The following is an 18,413-nucleotide window of genomic DNA, read 5'->3' as shown; positions in this document are numbered from 1 at the left end:
TGGAGCCGCACCTGCCAGGGGCTGTTTCCTTGTTTACGGGTGATCGTCCATGTCCTCCTGCTAAAACCCGTGTGCCTGGAGGGGGCGGGTTCCTGGTCTGTACTGGTCACCGCTCCTACGGAACTGGGGGTCGAGGGGGGCTCTGCACCCAGATTCAAAGGGGAAATTGGCCTCGCACATATCTCCACCTTTTCCTGTTCGGCTCGTCCCCATCTCCCCGAGACTTCCAGCCTTTACTGGGTTCTTGTCTCGCCCTCTTCTTCGCTGGGGTCACGTCACACAGCACAGGCCCCTCAGAGTGGGAGGGGCCCTTAGACGTTACTCACGCCCCTGGGTGGTCCAGGGCAGGAAGCTTCCCGCCTGCCCTGTGAGAATGAGCACCCGATGTCCGCAGCCCCTGCTAGGAGCTGCTGGGAGCACAGACTTGCTCTACTCCAGCCTGACTTTTCCGGGGGGGTAAGATGCTTACCATGGGGAGGCCTGGCAGCCTTTTGCGCCTCAAGGTGAGAAGATGGGAGGGGGCTGAGCCCTGGGGTCCTTGTCAAACTGCAGGCCCACCTGGTTTCTGAGCCGCAGAAGGAAGCCCTGGTTGCTGGTGGCCGGCCTGCCCGGGGCCTGCGTGTGTCGTTGTGTCCTCTTGGCTGCGCTGGGGACCCTGTTCTACCACACAGATAAATAATTCCCCTTTCTCCTCCTGTTTCCTGCACTTATCACGTCTTTCTTCCTTTATCTCAAAAACATTTCGTCCTGTATCCGGAGCCCTTGTGCCTCCTTAGGGTCCTGAGGGCGTCAGGAAAGATGCAGACCAGAAATGTCACCCAGGGGGTGCCTGCCTGGTGCAGGACTTCTTACCCGGTGGCAGGGTTCCTGTTGTCACCCTGTCTGTCCCTCCCCTGGACAGGGAGTCCCTTACTGTCCTTGGCTGCTTGGGATCATTTCAGATTCTGTCACGGGGTGAGGCCTGTATTCATACTAGTTAAAGGGACCCAATTGTTGGGTCACCAGTGAGACAGCATTTGTGCACAGACCCCAGAAAACACATGGGCTGCCCCACTGGGGGCACGAAGGTGGGCGCCCTGAATGCAGCTGCGCCCCAAGGCCGGTGTGACCTTGGGCACATTTCCCTGGTCTTTCCTCAGCTTTATATTTTCCCATGTGAAATGGGGATCATGATACCTGCACCTTGTGGGCTCATCAGGAGGGTGAACCCAAAGCGGGTTTGTAAGGTGCCTGCACGTAGTAGGTGCCCTGGGACCCACAGCCACAAATGCTCACACCTCACATTCTCCCGGACCTCAGAGTAGACTCAGTTTGTTCATCCTGGCTGATCACCGCGGGCAGGGAGGCCATCGTGGTGACTGCGCAGTGGGGCCATCGACAGGGAGGGCACTGCCTCCTCCTCGAGACCGTGGCTGCTCTCCCGCCGGCCCGGGAGCAGGTGCGGAGGCTGAGCGGCCAGGACCAAGATGCTGCTGCAGCAGCTGAGTTTCCGGGCCCCCTGCTGGCAGCTCCCACCCGCCCCCCACCTGGAGCAGCTGTGTGTCTCCTTGGGGTCCTCCTAAGGGGTGAGAAGCCCCTTTTTGGCTGTCTCCCCTCCCTACCTGCTTTTGTTTCTTCTGAATCATCAGATTTCTCTGTCCACGGCAGTGACACAGGAAAGGGACCACTTTCGTAGGACGGGCTCACAGGGTCGAGGAGAAGAAGGCAGGTATGGGGGTGCAGGGTGAGCCCCGTGAAAGGGTCATGCGGCCTTCCATCCTTGGTCCCCGGGAGAGCACGGTGGAGAAAGAACAGTCACCGGGTAAGGGGGTCTCAGGGGGACCAGCAGTCTTGTTAAGGGGGCTGGGACTGTGTGGATGTCCCTGGGGCCCAGAGTGGGTCATGGATGTGAGGAGGTGACCTCAGTCTCCTTCTGCTGTTCTGGGTCCCTGTCCCAGAAATAGACCTCACTTTGTAGAGTTGTTAATAATTTAAATTAGGTAGTGTACAGAATATAACTTTGTGTGGGATCTAAAAATGCCGAACTCATAGCAACAGAGTGGAGTGGGGGTGACCCGTGGTTAGAGGGGGAAGAGGAAGGGGAGATTTAGTCAAAGGGCAGAAGTGTGCAGTTACTCATTAATTCCTGGGGATCGAATGTACAGCACAGCGATTAGAGTTAGCAGCATGGTGTTAGAGTCTTCAAAGTTGCTAACAGAGCAAAAAAAGAAATGGTAATTCTGCGACGTGACGGAGGTGTTAATTAATGCTATGACAGTACCTTGCAATCTACAAATGTGTCGAACACCACATAGTACGCCTTCAACTCACCCAGCATATTGTCGATTATGTATCAATAAAGTGGAAAAGAACCAGATGCACGAAGAGGGATGAAAATTTGAGTTAAAAAAGGGAAGTGTGAAAATGGAGAAAGAATAGATAGGCAACTAGGAAGTAAGAGGCGGAAACAAGAGAAGGAAATTCAAAAAACAAAAAACAAAAAAAGGAAGCAATGAAACACAATAAAGGGAAATGAGAAAGGGGAATTAATCAAAGTGAAGTGAGAAAAGGAATGTCTCAAAAGTGAAGCAAAAAAAGACCGGAAGGGAAAAGGAACAAAATATGGAAGTAGGAAAGGGAGGCAAGAGAAGAGAAGCAGAAAGACGTGTGAGAAGTGTGAAAAGGGGAGTGAAAACTGTAAGCAAGAAGGAGAATAGAAGAGAGAAGTAAGGAAAGGAAGCAAAAAAGTGGAATTTAGAAAATGAAAACAATATTCAGGCTTCCTCCTCCTGTTCCATCAATCTTCTGTCCTTCCTCACAGTGACGGGTGGCTGTGGCACCGTCATGGAGGAAGCAAGACTAGAGGCCGAGGGGAAAGGCCTACATCTGCAAGTCTGCAGTAAAAGCTTTTCAAAGCAGTAAAAGCTGTCCCACTCAGTAGTTGTATCTCTTTGGTTAGACCTGAATCACATGGACATATAGCTGCAAGAGAGTCTGAGAAGGCGAGTTAGTTTAACTGTTCTCATTTCCAACTAAACAAAATTGGAATGCATTGGAATTTTGTTAAAGAGGAACAAGGGGAAATGGATGTTGAGTAAGCAATCTCCACACCTTGAACTCTGTCTTAATTTTTATTGTGTGATAGCCAGTTAACTGATAGGGTGAGTTCCCTCCTCATTTTTTGTCTTCAAAATGGTCCTAGTTATTTTGATCTCTTACTCCTCTATATAGGTGTTTGCATTAACTTACCAAGTTTGGCCAAAAATTCTGTTGGAATTTTGATTGGGACTGCACTGACTATACAGATTGATTTGGGGGAGAATTAGTCATCTTTACTGTGTTGAACTTTCCCATACATTAATAAAACCAGAATTGCCCTCCACATATGGTACATCACTCAATTTATCCAGTCTTCCTTTATGCCATTAAATTAGGTTTTATAATTATATCCAGACTATCTTGCTGATGCTTTACTTTTAAAGATCGTATAACTTTGAACTATTTTTTGGAAGAATTATTTTTAATAGAGGGATGCTTTAAAGAAAAGCATTTAAAATGTCTCTAAATCTTGTCATTCTCTCTTCTGGGTTTTATGTGTAGAAAATTATGTCATGAGTAAATAATGAAAGTTTTTCATAATAAAAGTTGTTTCTTACTTCCCAAATCCTCTCTGTCTTTTCTGGTCTTACTATACAAAGACCTGGGCTACTTATATTTGTGGCGAAAACAGGGATTTTTGTCTTGTTCCTGACTTTAATGAGAGTGCTTCTAATATTTCACAACTTAGCGCTATGCATGCTATAAAGTTTTGGTAGATTCTCTCTATTTTGTTTTTAAAAAGAAGACAGTTCCCTTCTGTTTTTAATTTTAATTTGCTGAGAATTTTTTAAGATTAAAAACAGTGTGAATTCCCTCAAATATTTTTTTCTGTTTCTATTTAAAATATCAACAGAATCTGTTACTATGAAGAATTATGTAAGTAGAGTCTGGGAATGTTTGTAACAGTCCTGTGCCCCCAGGTAGGTTCTATTTAGTTACACTGTATTTTTTAGCAACTTAATTAGCATAGTTTTGGTGCAGCTTTGTGGATGAGCCCAGTCAGGAAGGTTGAGAGGAGTGGAGACAGGATAGAAAAACTACGTTTTTGGTGACAATATAGTTGGAAAGAGACAGGGTCAAAGGGGGATTTTTTTTTTTTTAATTTGGAACTATTACAATGCTCTTGTAGAATGTTGGGAATTACCTTGTAAAGAGAGAAAAATGGAGTGATACAGGAGCAACTGAGGAAAGTTGCTAGAGTGATGGAGAGGGGTTAGGACCCCCGCCTGGATGCAGGCGTTGGCCTGAGAGCGGGAGTACAGTGGCGCCGTCCGTGGCCATGTGGATTGATGAGGGGCTCGGGTCAGGGAGGGGCTGTGGTCCCAAGGACCAGCCACAGACCGAGGACCCATAGATGCGGCACCCCACCGCACTTGTCCCAACTGTTGCCTGACTCTCTGAACGTCTCTAAGGCTAGCGAGATCTTGGGCTGGTTACTTATTTTTCTAACAGCCCAAGGAGGAGTTGAACCACGTGGACCTGGGAAAGGCTGTCACTCGGGTGCCAGGGCATGGCTTTAACTCGGGACAGCTGGATACAGAGTGCTGTGTACCCATCTAAAGAGAGAAGCTAGAGAGAGACCCCACGGCTTTGCCCATGGGCCCCTCTCCAGGGGTTGGAGTGGGACAAGCAGTTTAAGCTTAAGTCCTAAGCATGGCTCTGGCGAGTCTCACTCAAGGAGGCGACATCATTTATTGAACATTAATTGGGTTCTGGCTCCATACAGATCCTGGGGTAAAGGATGAGCGAGCATTGTTTCTGCCCCTTCAGAACTCAGAGCCTGATGAGGAGAGAGGTACCTGCTGTGGGAGGTAGTGACAGAAGCTTCGCAGTACAGGAGTGAAGGGCGCCGAGCCTGGGGGCGTGGCTACAGGAACCGAGGGGCGTGGCCACGGGAGCCCAGGGGAGTGTCTGAGGGAGTCAGGGGGCGTGGCTGCAAGACTGGCATGAACTGTGGAGGGATGACAGCGCCTGCTGACAAATGTGGAAGGAAGTGGAGCGGGCAGGCCTATGCTGGCTCGGCAGGGACAATGCCCAGGCCAGCAGCTTCGGGGCTAATTAAGTGAAAATGATGAGATTGATTCGTCTGCTTCCAGCCCGATCGGACTTGGTCAGCACGGAAAACCAATGCGTTTAGAATTTCTCCACTTCCCGCCTGTGAGAGGTCTTCAGCATCCTTTCTCCGCCCTGCGTTCTGCTGTTGGACGGTGGTGTGATTTCCGCATTGTCAAATGCCGTCCCTGCGGCTAGGGGGCTGGGCGGCACCAGCCCACCGTGGAGTGGGGTGCCCACCCTTGGGGAGGTGGGGACATTGAAGGCGTGGTAGGAGATGGCTTGGTTGGGTCTGTTTTTGTAGGTCACTCTGGCAGTGCCTGGGCGGGTGGGTGGGAAGGGGTGAGACAGGCTGGGGGTCCAGCAGGGCAGCAGGCAGGGAGAGGAACTGAGGTGGCCCAGGAGCAGCTGATGGGACCCTGCATCCGATTTCACCCTCGGCAGATTCGCAGCGGAAACATGTGGTGTCAGCCGTTTGGTTATGAGGGTCAGCCTGTGAAATCAGCAGTTTACTGTTTGCTGAGTTCAAGCAGTTTTATCAGCAAACTCTGCTTCTTCATTTAATCTCAACAGTACTTTTTTGAATGGCAACAGTGTGCTAACCCCCACGCACATGGTCTTGGGGTTATGATGGCTACGTAGACCTTCTGCAAGGATCCTCGGCCTCATCTGGGCAGGTGGGGACGGATTACTGAACTGGAATGACACCGGGCAGGGGAGACACACCCCATCGCAGGCAGCACACTGTCCGGCAGAGGGGCGGGCGCAGGCCAGCCCTGCACGGGAGCCAGGGAAGTTTAGGATCTTGAAGGAGGAGTAGCAGCTGCTTGAAGGTGGGATGGGCAAGAGGGGAATGTCAGATGGAGGGAACAGCATGGGCAAAGGCCCTGTGGTCGGCGGCATGTAACACGTTCAGAAGCCTGTGGCCTAAAGGTGAAGGGTCAGACTCCGAGCCAGAGAGCTGGGGTTTAAATTCTGGACGCGTCAGTCCCAGGCCCCGGGCGACCGACCGACTGACTTCACGCCCCTGCCTCCGTTCCCTCGTCTTTTCAGTGCTGTTCCTAGTGATACCTTCCTCCACGGGCGGTGGTGAGGGTCAGCGACGCCCGCAGCTCCCGGAGAGCAGTGCCCAGCACATGGCAGATTCTCGACAACGGCAGTTACCGCGTGGGTCAGGGAGAACAGAGCAGTTGTTACTGTTTTACCTGAAGAATACCTGTGGGTGTCAGGTAGCGCCCGGGAGAGGGCCCCCAGCACCGGGCACGGCGTCAGGAAAAACAGAGCTGTAGAATTACTGCTGCGGACTGATGTTTCTCTCTCACATCCATGTTTCTCTTTCTCCTTTTCCTCTCTAAAAAGAAATAAATAAAACCTTTTTAAAAAACCAGTGTATGTCGTTGTCCTGTGCCACTCATACCTGTTGTGGTTTATAAGTAATGTCATATTTTAAAGGAAAAAGCCTTATTTTGTGTGCCTTGTACCCCACGTTTAGATTAGGTGGTCCCGCATTCTTTCTCTGCATTGGCAACCCAGGTTACACAGCCAGCGCCCCGGCCCCTGCCGGACCCTCCCCCTGCCAGCCCCGCAGGGCTGCTTCTCAGCCAGGCTGGCTCCCTCCTCATCTGCTTTGGTAGAAGCCTCGAGTAGATTTTCTGTCTATAAGAGAGAAAGCTCTGAGATTATGCAGTGACAGGCGGCCTCTTCCTTGGAGGCCAGCTCCGGCTCGCTCCCTGCTGCCTGCGGCCGCAGGGCCCCGCCCCGAGCCAGAGCCCTCGTCCACAGGGGCTGCAGGCGCTGCGGAGGCGCGTGTGCCCGGCATTCAGAGTGACAGGGGGCCGTGGGGGCCGAGGTGACTGACGCAGGAGGGAAAGCAGGCGTGCTGACTCACTCACGTGTGGGGTTTTCAGCCTGGCTCCCCAGAACCCTCCCTGGGGATGTGAACAGGCTTGTGAACTCGGGGTGCGGGGGCAGAGCAGGCTGGGGACACGGGAGCAGAGAGGGCTCCTGTGGCTCTTGGAAAGCACGGGGCTCTGTCGAGGAGACTCCCGCGGGCACTGTGACTCAGCAGTCAGACCAACCCCAAGGGCCAAACCCCGGCACAGCCAGGCTGAGGGTGCATCCAGTTCCTCCAGAGCCCCCCAGCCCGTGGGCAAGGTCCTCCTGCTGTGGAGGTCAGTGCCCCTGCCCACGGGACCCACCCGCCGCATCCTGCCTCCAGCCCCACCAGTGGCTCCAGCTGGGCTTTGGTCCCTCCCATGGGCCTGAAGGCAGGTCACTGGGGCAGTGACAAGTCCTCGTAAGTGGACTAGTCTGTGTTCTGACTCTGTACATCAGCCCTGCTCAGTGTGAGTCTGACCCCGAGACGTGGGCCTGCTCTTTCCGTACCGACAAGTTCAGGACAGACACGAAGACAGGGGAGACTCCCAGTCGGGTGGAAGAGGCGTCGATGTGGAGGGGTCACGGCCGTCAGCACACAAGTTAAATCTGGGGAGGAGGCGTCTTTGGTGTGAACTCCCAGGGGTGTCGAACCCACGACCCACAGGCCGCATGCAGCCCAGGGGGGCTGTGAACACAGCCCAAGACAAAATCGTACATGTACTCGAAACATGGACCTGGACGAGCCCGGTCCCCAGCGTGTGCCGTGGGATCCCAGCAGTGCACCTGAACACGCTTGTGGGCTCGTCCAGGGCACTGACGTGTTGTGAGTGGTGAGCACAGATGTTGGCCGGGCACTGCCCTGCGGGTAGGTGGGACAGACCCACAGGAGAGAATTCTGTGTGGACAACCGGATGACCGTGACAAGACAAAGCCTTTTTGCATGGAATTATTCTTTACGGAGACGTATGGGCCCCTGGACCAGAAAATCCCAGGCACCCAAGGCCACGTTCACGGGCGGGCAGAGAGCTGTGTCAGGCAGAGCTCGCCCGGTCCTGGCGCCCACGTGGCGGGGCCGTTTCAGTTTCTCTCCGAGTGTCCTCATTCATCTTCCCAGGCCTCGGCCCCTTCTTAGGGACACAAGAGAAGGGAATAAATCACTTACTTTCAAATTGATTTTTACTTTGAACAGTTTTTAGATGGAGCTTTTCAAACCAGAGGACCTGAGTCCCAGGATGACGAATGTGCACCCAGCGAGGGGACAGGCACCCCGTGTCCCTCCCGCCAGTCAGAGGGGCTGATTCCATTGGCCCAGCTCCACGGGCACAGCCAGACCCAGGGCAGGAGGTGAAAGGGCAGGGTCACTGGCTCTGATGCGAGGGCAGGTCACCTGGCGGCCCCTCCCCACCCCCGATGCATTGCTCGCCGGGGGGAAATGCTCAGTCAGTGGGAGAAAGCGTCCCCAGGGTTGCGTTCTGCACCTAAAAAGTTGGGGTGCGCACGGTCGGGAGGGTAAACGAAGTGTGCAGGTCACCACACGTGGTAACTGACCAAGGGCAGCGAATCCGAAAGGGTGAATCTGAATCGTGTCCGGTCTTGTTGACCCTGAGCAGGTTTCCTCATCCCCAAGCCGAGCATGAGGTTTCGGCGGACATGAGGCTGGTTTCCTTTACATTGTTGTTGTTTTAAATATTCTCCCGAGTGGAGGTTGAAGGAAATAGGATGGCCTTTCCAGCCACAGGAGGAGGACGGAGCGCAACCCCCTCCCCCGCCTGGCCCTGCGCACTCACACAGTGGTCTGGGCGAGGGATGATGAAAACCAGGGCCCCGCTAGGACCCGATAGCCCGGTTTCCTCCCTGCGCCGAGCCTGATCGCGTTAGCGGGTGCTCTGCAGCCCTCCCCACTCATTTAACTGTTATGACCCTTTACTTATGGGCTCCCAGATAGGATTACGGTCTCTTCCCTAATGAAATGAGAGACCTAACCGAGTTAGCCCGTCAGCAGCCCCCGGTGAGGCCCGGCAGACGTCTCCCAGGGCGTGTACACAGGATGACAGTGAGGCCGGGGCCACTTGTATAGTCTCCTGCACCGGGCAGTGATAAGAGCATGGATGACATCCTCAGAGTCACGATGGCATTAGCGCCACTTATGGGTCTGCCTCCCAGAGACCCACACGGGGTCTGGTCAGTGGCCACAGGCAGGGGGATGCAGCTGGACAGCCCCTTCCTCGGGCTCCCGGGGGACAGGCACGCAGGCAGCTGTGACACCGGGCAGCTGGTGGGGTGAAAGTCCCTCTTGCGAAGGGAAGGTCCTGAAGGGGCCACCTTCCTAAAAGGGCTGGAAGAGCAGGCAGATTTCCCAGCCCGGGGCCAGGAGGGGCTGCACGGGGTGGTGGGTCACACGTGGGTACGGGGCAGGGACATAGCGGGAGGGACGGCCGGGGCTGGAGGGCTCCGGGAGGGACTGTGCAGCACCACCGGGGCTTCTCTCCAAATTCACCCCCTTCCGGCGATGCCGGTGCCCTTCCAGATTTCCCGACTGTGGGCGGCCACGAGGCGCCAGGTCGCGCTGACTCAGGGCAGCCAGCCCTCCTCCATCCAGAACGTTCTGTCTCCCAGACGGGCTGCCAGAGGCCCGATGCCCATGCTGTGTTGACAGTGGTTGGAATTCTTCTGAGGAGGTTACTGTTTATACATAAGGACGCTGAGGCTCCGGATGGCTGCAGACCCAGAGGCCACTCCCCCCGCCCCCCCATGCAGAGGAAAGGCCCGTCAGGTGCTTCTGCGCCCCACAAAGTCCCCTGCAGACGCTTGGTGTCTGCACGGTGGGAATCACTGAGCGCTCGTCACCTGGTGTCTCAGACGGAGCCTCGCTTTCTTCCAGTCCGTTCAGCTGGCCTTCGAGCCCCGAACAGCTGGTGGTGAACGTGATTCTGGAACGCCCTCGGGGAGGGCGTTTTCTCGGTAACCTCAGCTTCCTGCAGCTCCCAGGGACTTCTGAAGACTCCCCTATGACCCCTGCTGCAGGTGAAGCCACCTCCTCGAGAGACAGGGACCGTCCAGAGCCGGAGGGAACTAACTACACAGCTTGAATCCCTCGGTGAGGCTCTTGGCGTGCAGAAGGCTCAGGAAGGGGCCCGTCCCTCTCTGAGGCTGGCTGCTTAAGAGGAACACCGGAGATCAGGAGGCAGGCTCTTCCTGAGTATTCACTCCAACTGCAGCCTGCTCCCGGGAAGGAGGCCGCGCGGGAAATCGTCTGGGCCCCTCTGGAGGCAACTCACTCCTTCCCCTGCCAACAGCTTGGAGACCCTACAGTGCGGCAGCCACTTGGCCGGCTGCTGGGTGTCTGAGAAAGAACGAGACTCAGGCTGTGCCCTCAGGACCCTCGGTGTAGTCGGGGAGATCCAGGTCTCCAAGGCAGTGTCCGGGGCTGGAAGGGAGGCACAGGCGGAATGAGAACATAGGACTGGAGGGGAATGTCCTTGTTAACGGGGGCGCAGCACAGTCTTCTCAGTCTTCTGGGGGGGGGAGGGTGCGGTTCAGCTGGGCACGAGGGTGGCTTCATTTCGGGGATCGGGAGGCAGGGTGCGGAGGGTCTGCAGGGCTCTCCTGAAGGCCAGTCGGTGGGGCCCGCTCCCGGAGGCCACCTGCAGGGTCCCCTTAGAAACCTCGCCGACTTCCTGCCGGCCTGCCAGGTCCTCCTCCCTGTCGACTGGAGCAGTGATGGTCTGGGGGCTGATGCTCACGGTCACGGTCATGAAACGCCACAGGCTCAGGGCCCCACTTTGTTCTCGTTCTGCTCCACCTCATACAGCCGAGGAAGTCCGCCTTCCTCTCTTCCCGCCGAGCCCTGTCCTGTCCCCACAGACTGAAGACGACACCCCCTGCCAACTTCTCATCTTGGTTCCTTTGTGAAGTCCGCTTCTCTCCTCTTGACAGGCAGACTGCTCACACCCGTCCACCCCAGGGACACCCCCCCCCCCCCGTTTTCCCAGAAACACCAACATCATCCAGAACTACCGTGTCTTAAAAATCACCTGCCCGTACTCGAACCTGGGTCCCGTCAGCTCCCTGGAGGCAGGAACCCTGGGTCTCCGCAGCACCTGGGCCTGCAGCCGGGGCTCACCAGGAGTTTGTGGGATCAGGAAGTGCAGGCAGGGTCCCCTCTAACGCACATGCCCCTGTGGGGCCTTCGGAGGATTCTAGAATGAGGGGTCGAAGAGGAGGACTTGGCACATTTTTCTGAATGCTGTCATGTTTAAATTGTCACTGCCCTGACCACATTCTGGCCACCGGCGGGTGGACTCGGAGGTGGGGTGGGCGGGGGCCAGCGTGGACGGTGGTCCAGGGGCCCGGGGCTGGGAGACTGTTGGGGCAAGACGCCGCCCTGAGCCCCTGCGTGGCCATCCTCAGGAGGGCGATGGACTAGATCGGTGACCCTCGAAGTGCGGGCCTCAGATCAGCAGCGTCATCATAACCCGGGAACCTGCTGGAGACCCTCAGGCCCTAGGCGGCTGCGCCAGACCCTCCAGGGTAGGGCTCAGCTGTCCGCCATCGGGGTGACCCTGACATGCGCTGAAGTCTGAAAACCTGTAGACCAGCTCGGCGCTTCCTCCGCCGCTTGTGCAGGCAGCACTGGCTCGGGGAGTGGAGTCAGGAGGGGGGTCTCTGGACCCCAGCTCCGGAGTTCTGATGGGGAAGCGGCCCGGAGGCCTGGGGGTCCGCCCAGGACTCAGAACCCGTCTGTGGCTGGGGGTTCAGTGCAACAAGCCTGAGTGGGGGTGGGGGGCGGTCCCTGGATTCTCACCGGCTCTGAGCTGTCAGAGCAGTGAGTAGCAGGGGAGGCAGGTGCCCCCCCTCCTGATTGGCAATTGGCGATTGGCTGGGAGAGGAGAAAGTCTCCCCTGCACTTTGAGCTGTGGGACGGGACTCTGGGAGGTAGAGGTTCTGCACCTGGAATGGGGACAGTCTCACCCCAAAGCAGCCCAGAGCTGGTGGGGGTGGGGGAGGACATAGCACTTCCGCCCCTTTAAGCACCCTTGTAATTTGCATTAAAAATAGAAAGAAGCTCGTGAATAATTTGTGAGTCATGAGCAAGCCCCTTCAAACCGCAGCCATGAATAAAACATCTGCTCTGCCTCCTTGGAGGACACCGGCCTTGGATGTGTCACCGATGATGGCCCTCTGCCCCAAGTGCCAGGCTCCCGACTCGCTTCTGCACGTCCCGGCCCTCCCGGGGGTGGCGGGCTGGCCCCAGCCTGCGGGGCCGGCTTGCCTGCAGTGCACTCGCCCCCCGGCCTCAGATGGTTCCCCAGGGAGGCCTCAGGTCCCTCGTAAGGAGAAGCATCATTGCCCGGCATGGGGCCCTGTGCCCACAGGGCAGGATTCCAAGTGGAACTCAGGAACGGAAGGGGACACACTGTGGGGAGGCCACAGAGAGGACATGCAGGAACACATTCCCTGACTGGCGGTGGCAGGCAGAGGGGGCGCAGGCTGCGAGTGGGAGGGGCCGGTGGACCAGATGGCTGGCTGACGGTGACAGCGGGGCCTCCCGTGTCCCCCAGTGAGGTTGAAGTTACTTTGGCTGGTTCCTTTTTCTTTTCTTTCATTTTTGAGGACAGGGCCACTCTGAGAGAGGTGTCTCAAAGTGACGGGAAAGGTACGTAGGCAGGTGTGCTTGCCTGTGCGTGTGCATAGCTCTGAGCTGGGAACTCTAAAACACACTCCCCAATAAAAAGAACGTCCCTTCCTGGCCCAGGACTGTGCCTGCCGTCCCCACCATCAGAGCCACTTCTGTGGGTTAAGGTGTCATCTGCAGACCCTGCTGAGACATAAACATGGCCTTGAGGGGAACACTCAGCTCTCGCCACCCTTGGACTGAACCGGCACCTATCAGAGGAGGACCCGAGAGATGGGGCATGCAGGGACCTTCTGACTGTGGGGAAGAGGCTCGGGTACGCACGCGGGCGGGGGAGGCAGGGCCACTGGTGGTGTGTGTGCAATAGCACTCACTGGCCCTTCGGGGCACTCCGGTGGGGGTCCCGGCGGCAAAACAGCCGTGCACTCCCAGGTGGCCTAGGCTGTGTGTGGTGGTGTGTTCCTGTCACAGTGTTCCGTGTGTGCGTCTGATACGGAACACGCTCAGGCCCATGGAGAACGCAGCACAGCTCTGTGGAGTGTGCTGGCTTGTCTACGGCCTCTGTGTGCACACACATTCACACACCCACGCACACTCACTCACACTCACGGGGGAGACACGCATTCCGTTCCCCACCCAGAAGGGTTTGGGAGCCACGGCCGGGCCACTCGAGGTGACTGAAGTCTAGGCTGGCCGACTCCTCACCCCTGGGCAGGCCAGGGCAGGACTTGAGGCCTGGGCGGGCCCAGTCTCTGCACCGAGAGAGAGACAGCAGGCACCACCCCTTCTCTAGCCCAGCCCCCCCGTGAGCCAACCGCCAGCCCCACCGGCCCCCAGCCTGCTGCATGGCACCTGGTAGGTGGGACAGTCAGGCCACCGGACGGGCGTGTGGTGGGGAGACGGGCAGGACGGCCCTGGCTGTAATGGGCCGTCCGGGACTCCGAGTCAGGGCCGCCTGCCTCTATCTACTCCTTCCTCGTCTCTGCCACGCGGGTCTGCAGGCTGGGGTGCCGTGTCCTACTGGGTGACCGGAACCTGGACGTGGGAACCTGTCCGTGTGTGCATGCATGTGAGTGTGCACCCTGCCCCCTCCAGAGTGGGGGTCCAGCCTCAGCCCCTCTTCATCCCAGAACCACATGCAGGGTCCCTCCTTCTGTCCTGCTTAATTAGAAGTCATAGCTTTCTGTAGTTCTGGTGTGCGAGGGCGTGAAGTGGGAAATAATTTAATTGGCTGTCTTGCTTTCAAAGCCCAGTTTAATGAAATCGCTCGTGGCCTGAAGTGCGTGTATTATTTTTCTCGTTATTTTTCCAATTAACGTTTCGCTGGCTCACGCCCGAGTGGCATATTCTAACTGGTTTGACGGGTGGGCGTGTCGGCCGCTGGGGCGATGACACTCCATGCACCACCCCCGCCCCCGGGCCTGTGTTGGCGTGGGCGTGGCTGTCTTCCTGGCGCCTTTCCTGTGATGAGCTCCCCCATCCTCCCTGAGTCCTGGGCCTCCCCCTGCTGCGCTCCCAAAGCCCCCTGAGAGCACGTGGGCCTGCGAGCAGACGCTCCTCTCAGCCTGCACACAGTAGGCGCACAAATACCCGCTGAAAGGCGGAGCACGCGGAGGGATCTCACGGCCCCTCCACTGTTTCCCCGAGAAGACAACGGCAGGGCTGGGCTGGATGAGACCAGCCTGGGTCCACGGTGGACACTGGGGCCCACGCAGCGAGTCCACGTGGGTGTCTGTACGAACCTGAGTGGGCGCCTCCCTAAACCGTGTACCCGGGGCCTGGCTGGGCTCACCCTCATCCTGGGGCTGCCTGGGGCGAAGCATCCGCCCTCCTCCCTGTGTCCTTGCTCACATGCGCGGCCTCAGCAGCCTCCCACGCCTGGCGGTCCGCTGCCCTTGTGGCTGTGACTCTGAGGTCACTCCCCTGCTCTCGGGCGTCCCTGACGCAGCACGCTGGGCTGTTTCGGCAACCACACTGTGTTGTCTGGGTTAGCAGGGAGCGGGGAGTGGAGGCTGTGGGGAGACCCCTGTGTGGGGAGATCCCTGTGTGGGGCTGTGCAGCCTGCCCCCCGGAGTCCTGGCTCACGTGCCTTCTGCTGAGATGGGCCGGGAGGTTCTCTTTGGGACTCCTCCCCAGGTGGGCAAAGTACCTGTCCCCTCAGGGAGCCTGTGGTGGAGGCCGGGGGGGGGGGGGGGGAGGCGCAGCATGGGGTGTGGGCACTGGGAGGGGCTGGGGGAGCAGCCCCGAGGCAGGCAGGCTGTGTGGCAATCCCGATGGGGCCACATTGGGCAGAGTGGACAGGGAGAGGGGCCGGAACCGAGACGGCCCCAGGGTGGTGGGACAGCTCAGGGGTGGGGGCCCAGCGCAGGAAGAGGCATTTCCTCCTCCTTTAACGTGCTCCCATGTGACCAAATCTGTGCTGCTGCCTCCGAACATGGTGTCCCCACTGAGATCCGGGGCATCGGGACCTCTGCAGGGACAGACAGGCCCTGGAGCGCCGCCAAAAGCTAAGCAGGCGAGAGAGATCTGTATCTCTGTATCTATCTATCTATCTATCTATCTACCTATCTATCTATCTATCTATCTATCTATCATCTATCTATCCACCCATCCATCACGTATTCATCCATCCATCATCTATCCATCCATCCATCTGTATTAGCTTTCCCCTCTGTGTGTCTTGCCTGAACCCACAGCAGGAGAAGCGCAGCAGTCCCTGGCTGGCTTCCTCAGTCGTCCTCAACTAGGCAAATGGGGCTGGGATCTGGTGTCTGGCCGAGGTCCGAAGCTCAGCCTCCCTTCCCTCCGAAAGGCCCCCCGGAGTTCCAGCCACAAAGGCTGCCCCAAGCCGACTTCTGCAGGGCCCTGCAGCATTCCCCGTGGTTCTCCTGCCTGCCAGGGTCCAGGCCTCTCCAGCATGGTGTCTGGGCCAAAGCCCTCCCCACCCCTGCGGCCAGGCCCCCTGGGCAGGCAGACTGGGTTTCCTGGGGGCATCTTTGGGCCTCAAAGCAGAGGGATGGGGCTTGAGGGCCAGGTGCATGCTGGGCCCTGTGAGGCTGCTGATGGGACCAGACCTTAGGTAGCACCTCAGACTTTTTTGGGGAGGTGTCTACATGCCTAGACATCACCCCACTGTGTCTTCCTCACTGTGATATGGGCCGGACTGTATCTGTGGCTCAGTTAAGAGAAGAGGAAACCTCTGGGCCAGAGGCTCAGGAATAAAGTGATTCACTCAAGGCCTAAGTGCACCAGCTGGGTCCAGGTAACCTCAAGGTGTGCTGAGGGCCTGGACGCTGGCCTCTGACCTCAGAGAACCCTGATGGGCCTCCCTTCAGCCATGGGTTGGGGGAGAAATCACTGGCGGGCGCCGAGCCTGGGGCTGCTGAGGCTGGGCTCCTCAGAGAGCTTCTGCCTGTCAGGTCACGGGCAGGGGCCAGGGGGCAGAGCCCCCAGGAACTGCCTGACAGCCATCCCTGCCCAGGGAACAGCTGTGGCTGGGAGAGCCGAGAAGGGTGCTTGTGTCTAACCAAGGGGAGAACGTTCCGTGAGAGTGGAGGAACGGCGTGGCGCGAGGAGATGGAGGTCCTCGGAGCCCCCCGGCAGATTACTGTGACCTTGGACAGGCCGCTGGGCCCGACCCCTCACACCCCTCACCTGTGAAGCGGGGAAGATGCGGCAGGTCTCACAGGACTGTCGAGAGCCACAGGAGGAAACGGGTGCGTCTGCGGCGGGCCCGCTGTGACCCGCTGATCAGCGGGAGTTACTGGTGTCACTAAGAAGGACAGAGAGAGGACAGACACGAGGACCCTCTGTCTTGAACACAGGTGTTTGTTCATCAGCTGCACAGAGTCTCAACCTTTGGAAACTGTGAAGCACTGGACACGTGGAAGGGATCCGCAGGAGGCCTGAGAATCCAGATGGGATCTGTCACGAGATGGGGGACCTGTGTCCTCGGAGCTGGCCACTCCCCCACGGGGCCTCGGTCGGCAGATGTTCAGCAGGGAAGCTGGAACCAGATGTGCCCAAGGTCCCCCCAGAAAGGAAGGGCAGTGAGACCCGGGGGCAAAAATATCCGTGCGCACGGAGCTTCCCCGCCCAGCTCCTTTTCTATCTAAGGATCGTTTAGGCTTAATTATAGAGCGCGGGCGCTCATTGCGTGTTCAATTAATTTTCCTTTCAGCCCGAGGACGGGTGCGTGTGGTGGGCCGCGTGCGCCTGTCGACATCTCTCTGCAGCTCAGCTGGGGGCTCCGGCAGCGCTCACTGGTGCCCTGGGCTCTAACAAGGGCACCGCACGAGCCGGCCAGGTTCGAGAGGTCGTTGTGGGCGCTGCCTCCGCCCTGTGGGCCACCCCTGCTGTGAAGCCAGAGGGCAGGGGCTCGGCCTCGCTCAGCAGGGACCGCAGCTTCGGGGGTGGCACAGCTGCCTCCTCACGGCGCTCACGGTGCTCATGGTGCTGCCGGGACGCCACGGCCCGCAGAGCAGATCTGCTCGCCCCCTAATCACCAGCTGGGAGCTGCCAGCGGCAGGCCATTCACCCACATGGCCCCCAACAGACGTGCTTCCTGGCCAGCCCCCCAGGCTTACAGGGCTCTCTGCCTCGGAAGACAGTGTTCCCCTCTCACTTGAACACGTCCTTGAAGCTGCCTGGGAGGGCCTGTGTGGCTGTGTGGGGGCGAATGGCTGCTTCCTCCTTCGCTTCCCCTCCTTTGTGGCCTCCTGGCTGGGGCCCTGGGGGCAGCCCAGGACCTAGAAGGACAGGGACTTGGAGCCAAATGGCCCGGCTACAGCCTCAGCCCCCAGCCCCTGATGTTTTCTCTGTGTGTCCCTGAACGAGTCGCTTAACCTCTCTGTTGCTCCATGTGGTGCTGGTGACACAGGAGTGTTGGTGACAAGGTCATTCTCCTCGGAGACTGTCCGGGGGTGAGAAAACGCATATGGCAGCCTTTGGTGAGACGTGAATCACAGCGCTTTTATTGTCGTGCCCAGGACCGCTGCCGAGAACATGGCCGTGACCTGAGAGACCCCATTCCCGGCACCAGGACAGGAGGAGTCATACAGAGGCCCGGGGCTGGGACGGGAGAGGGGACCCGCCGCCAGCCTCCTTGGTGCTGTGGGCCAACTCTGGCACCCAGGGGTGAGAAACGCATGCCACACGGGGGCGGATGGGCGGTGGGTCAGTCTCAAGACAGCGGTCACAGGTCACAGGGAGTTTGGAACACTGTTTTTGGCATAATTGTAATGAGGCCTCCCCTGTTCTTTAAAGGGTGGGCCCAGGTGTCACTGGCACTAGGAGGGTCAGCAGTTCAGGGATGGTGACGATGTGGCTGGGGGCCAGGAGGGGACGGTGGGCTCAGGCGAGTGTGGCCGTGTGGTGCCATGAGGTTTGGGAGACACGGGCTCTCCTCGGGGCTCAGCAGGTGTGTGGCCCTCAGGAGACAAGCTAAGGGCCCCTCACGGGACCTCCCTTTCCTTGGGACCGTGGGTCGAAAGACCCCACAGGGGACTGTATTTAAGAATCCACGATGTGATGAGATGCTCTCTGCCAGACCCTGTGTGTGTCTGTGTGCAGAACCCAACTGTAACCCTGAGACCATCCAGCTGAAACCCAATCAAGGCACCAAACGAGACCCTTTAAACTGTCCCATCAGACCTGGCACCCTGGGGACAAGGCCCAACGGGAGGAGGACGAACTCTCTCTTGCTGGAGAGGCTCCACCCTGTGATACCCTGACGAAGTTGAGGGGCCACGACCTCAGGGTCACAGAGGGA

Source organism: Artibeus jamaicensis, unplaced genomic scaffold (assembly GCF_021234435.1).
Source record: "Artibeus jamaicensis isolate MK-2021 breed Jamaican fruit bat unplaced genomic scaffold, CSHL_Jam_final scaffold_625, whole genome shotgun sequence".
Classification (NCBI taxonomy): domain Eukaryota; kingdom Metazoa; phylum Chordata; class Mammalia; order Chiroptera; family Phyllostomidae; genus Artibeus; species Artibeus jamaicensis.
The sequence above is the reverse complement of the archived record's forward strand: the minus strand, read 5'-3'. Positions refer to the sequence as shown.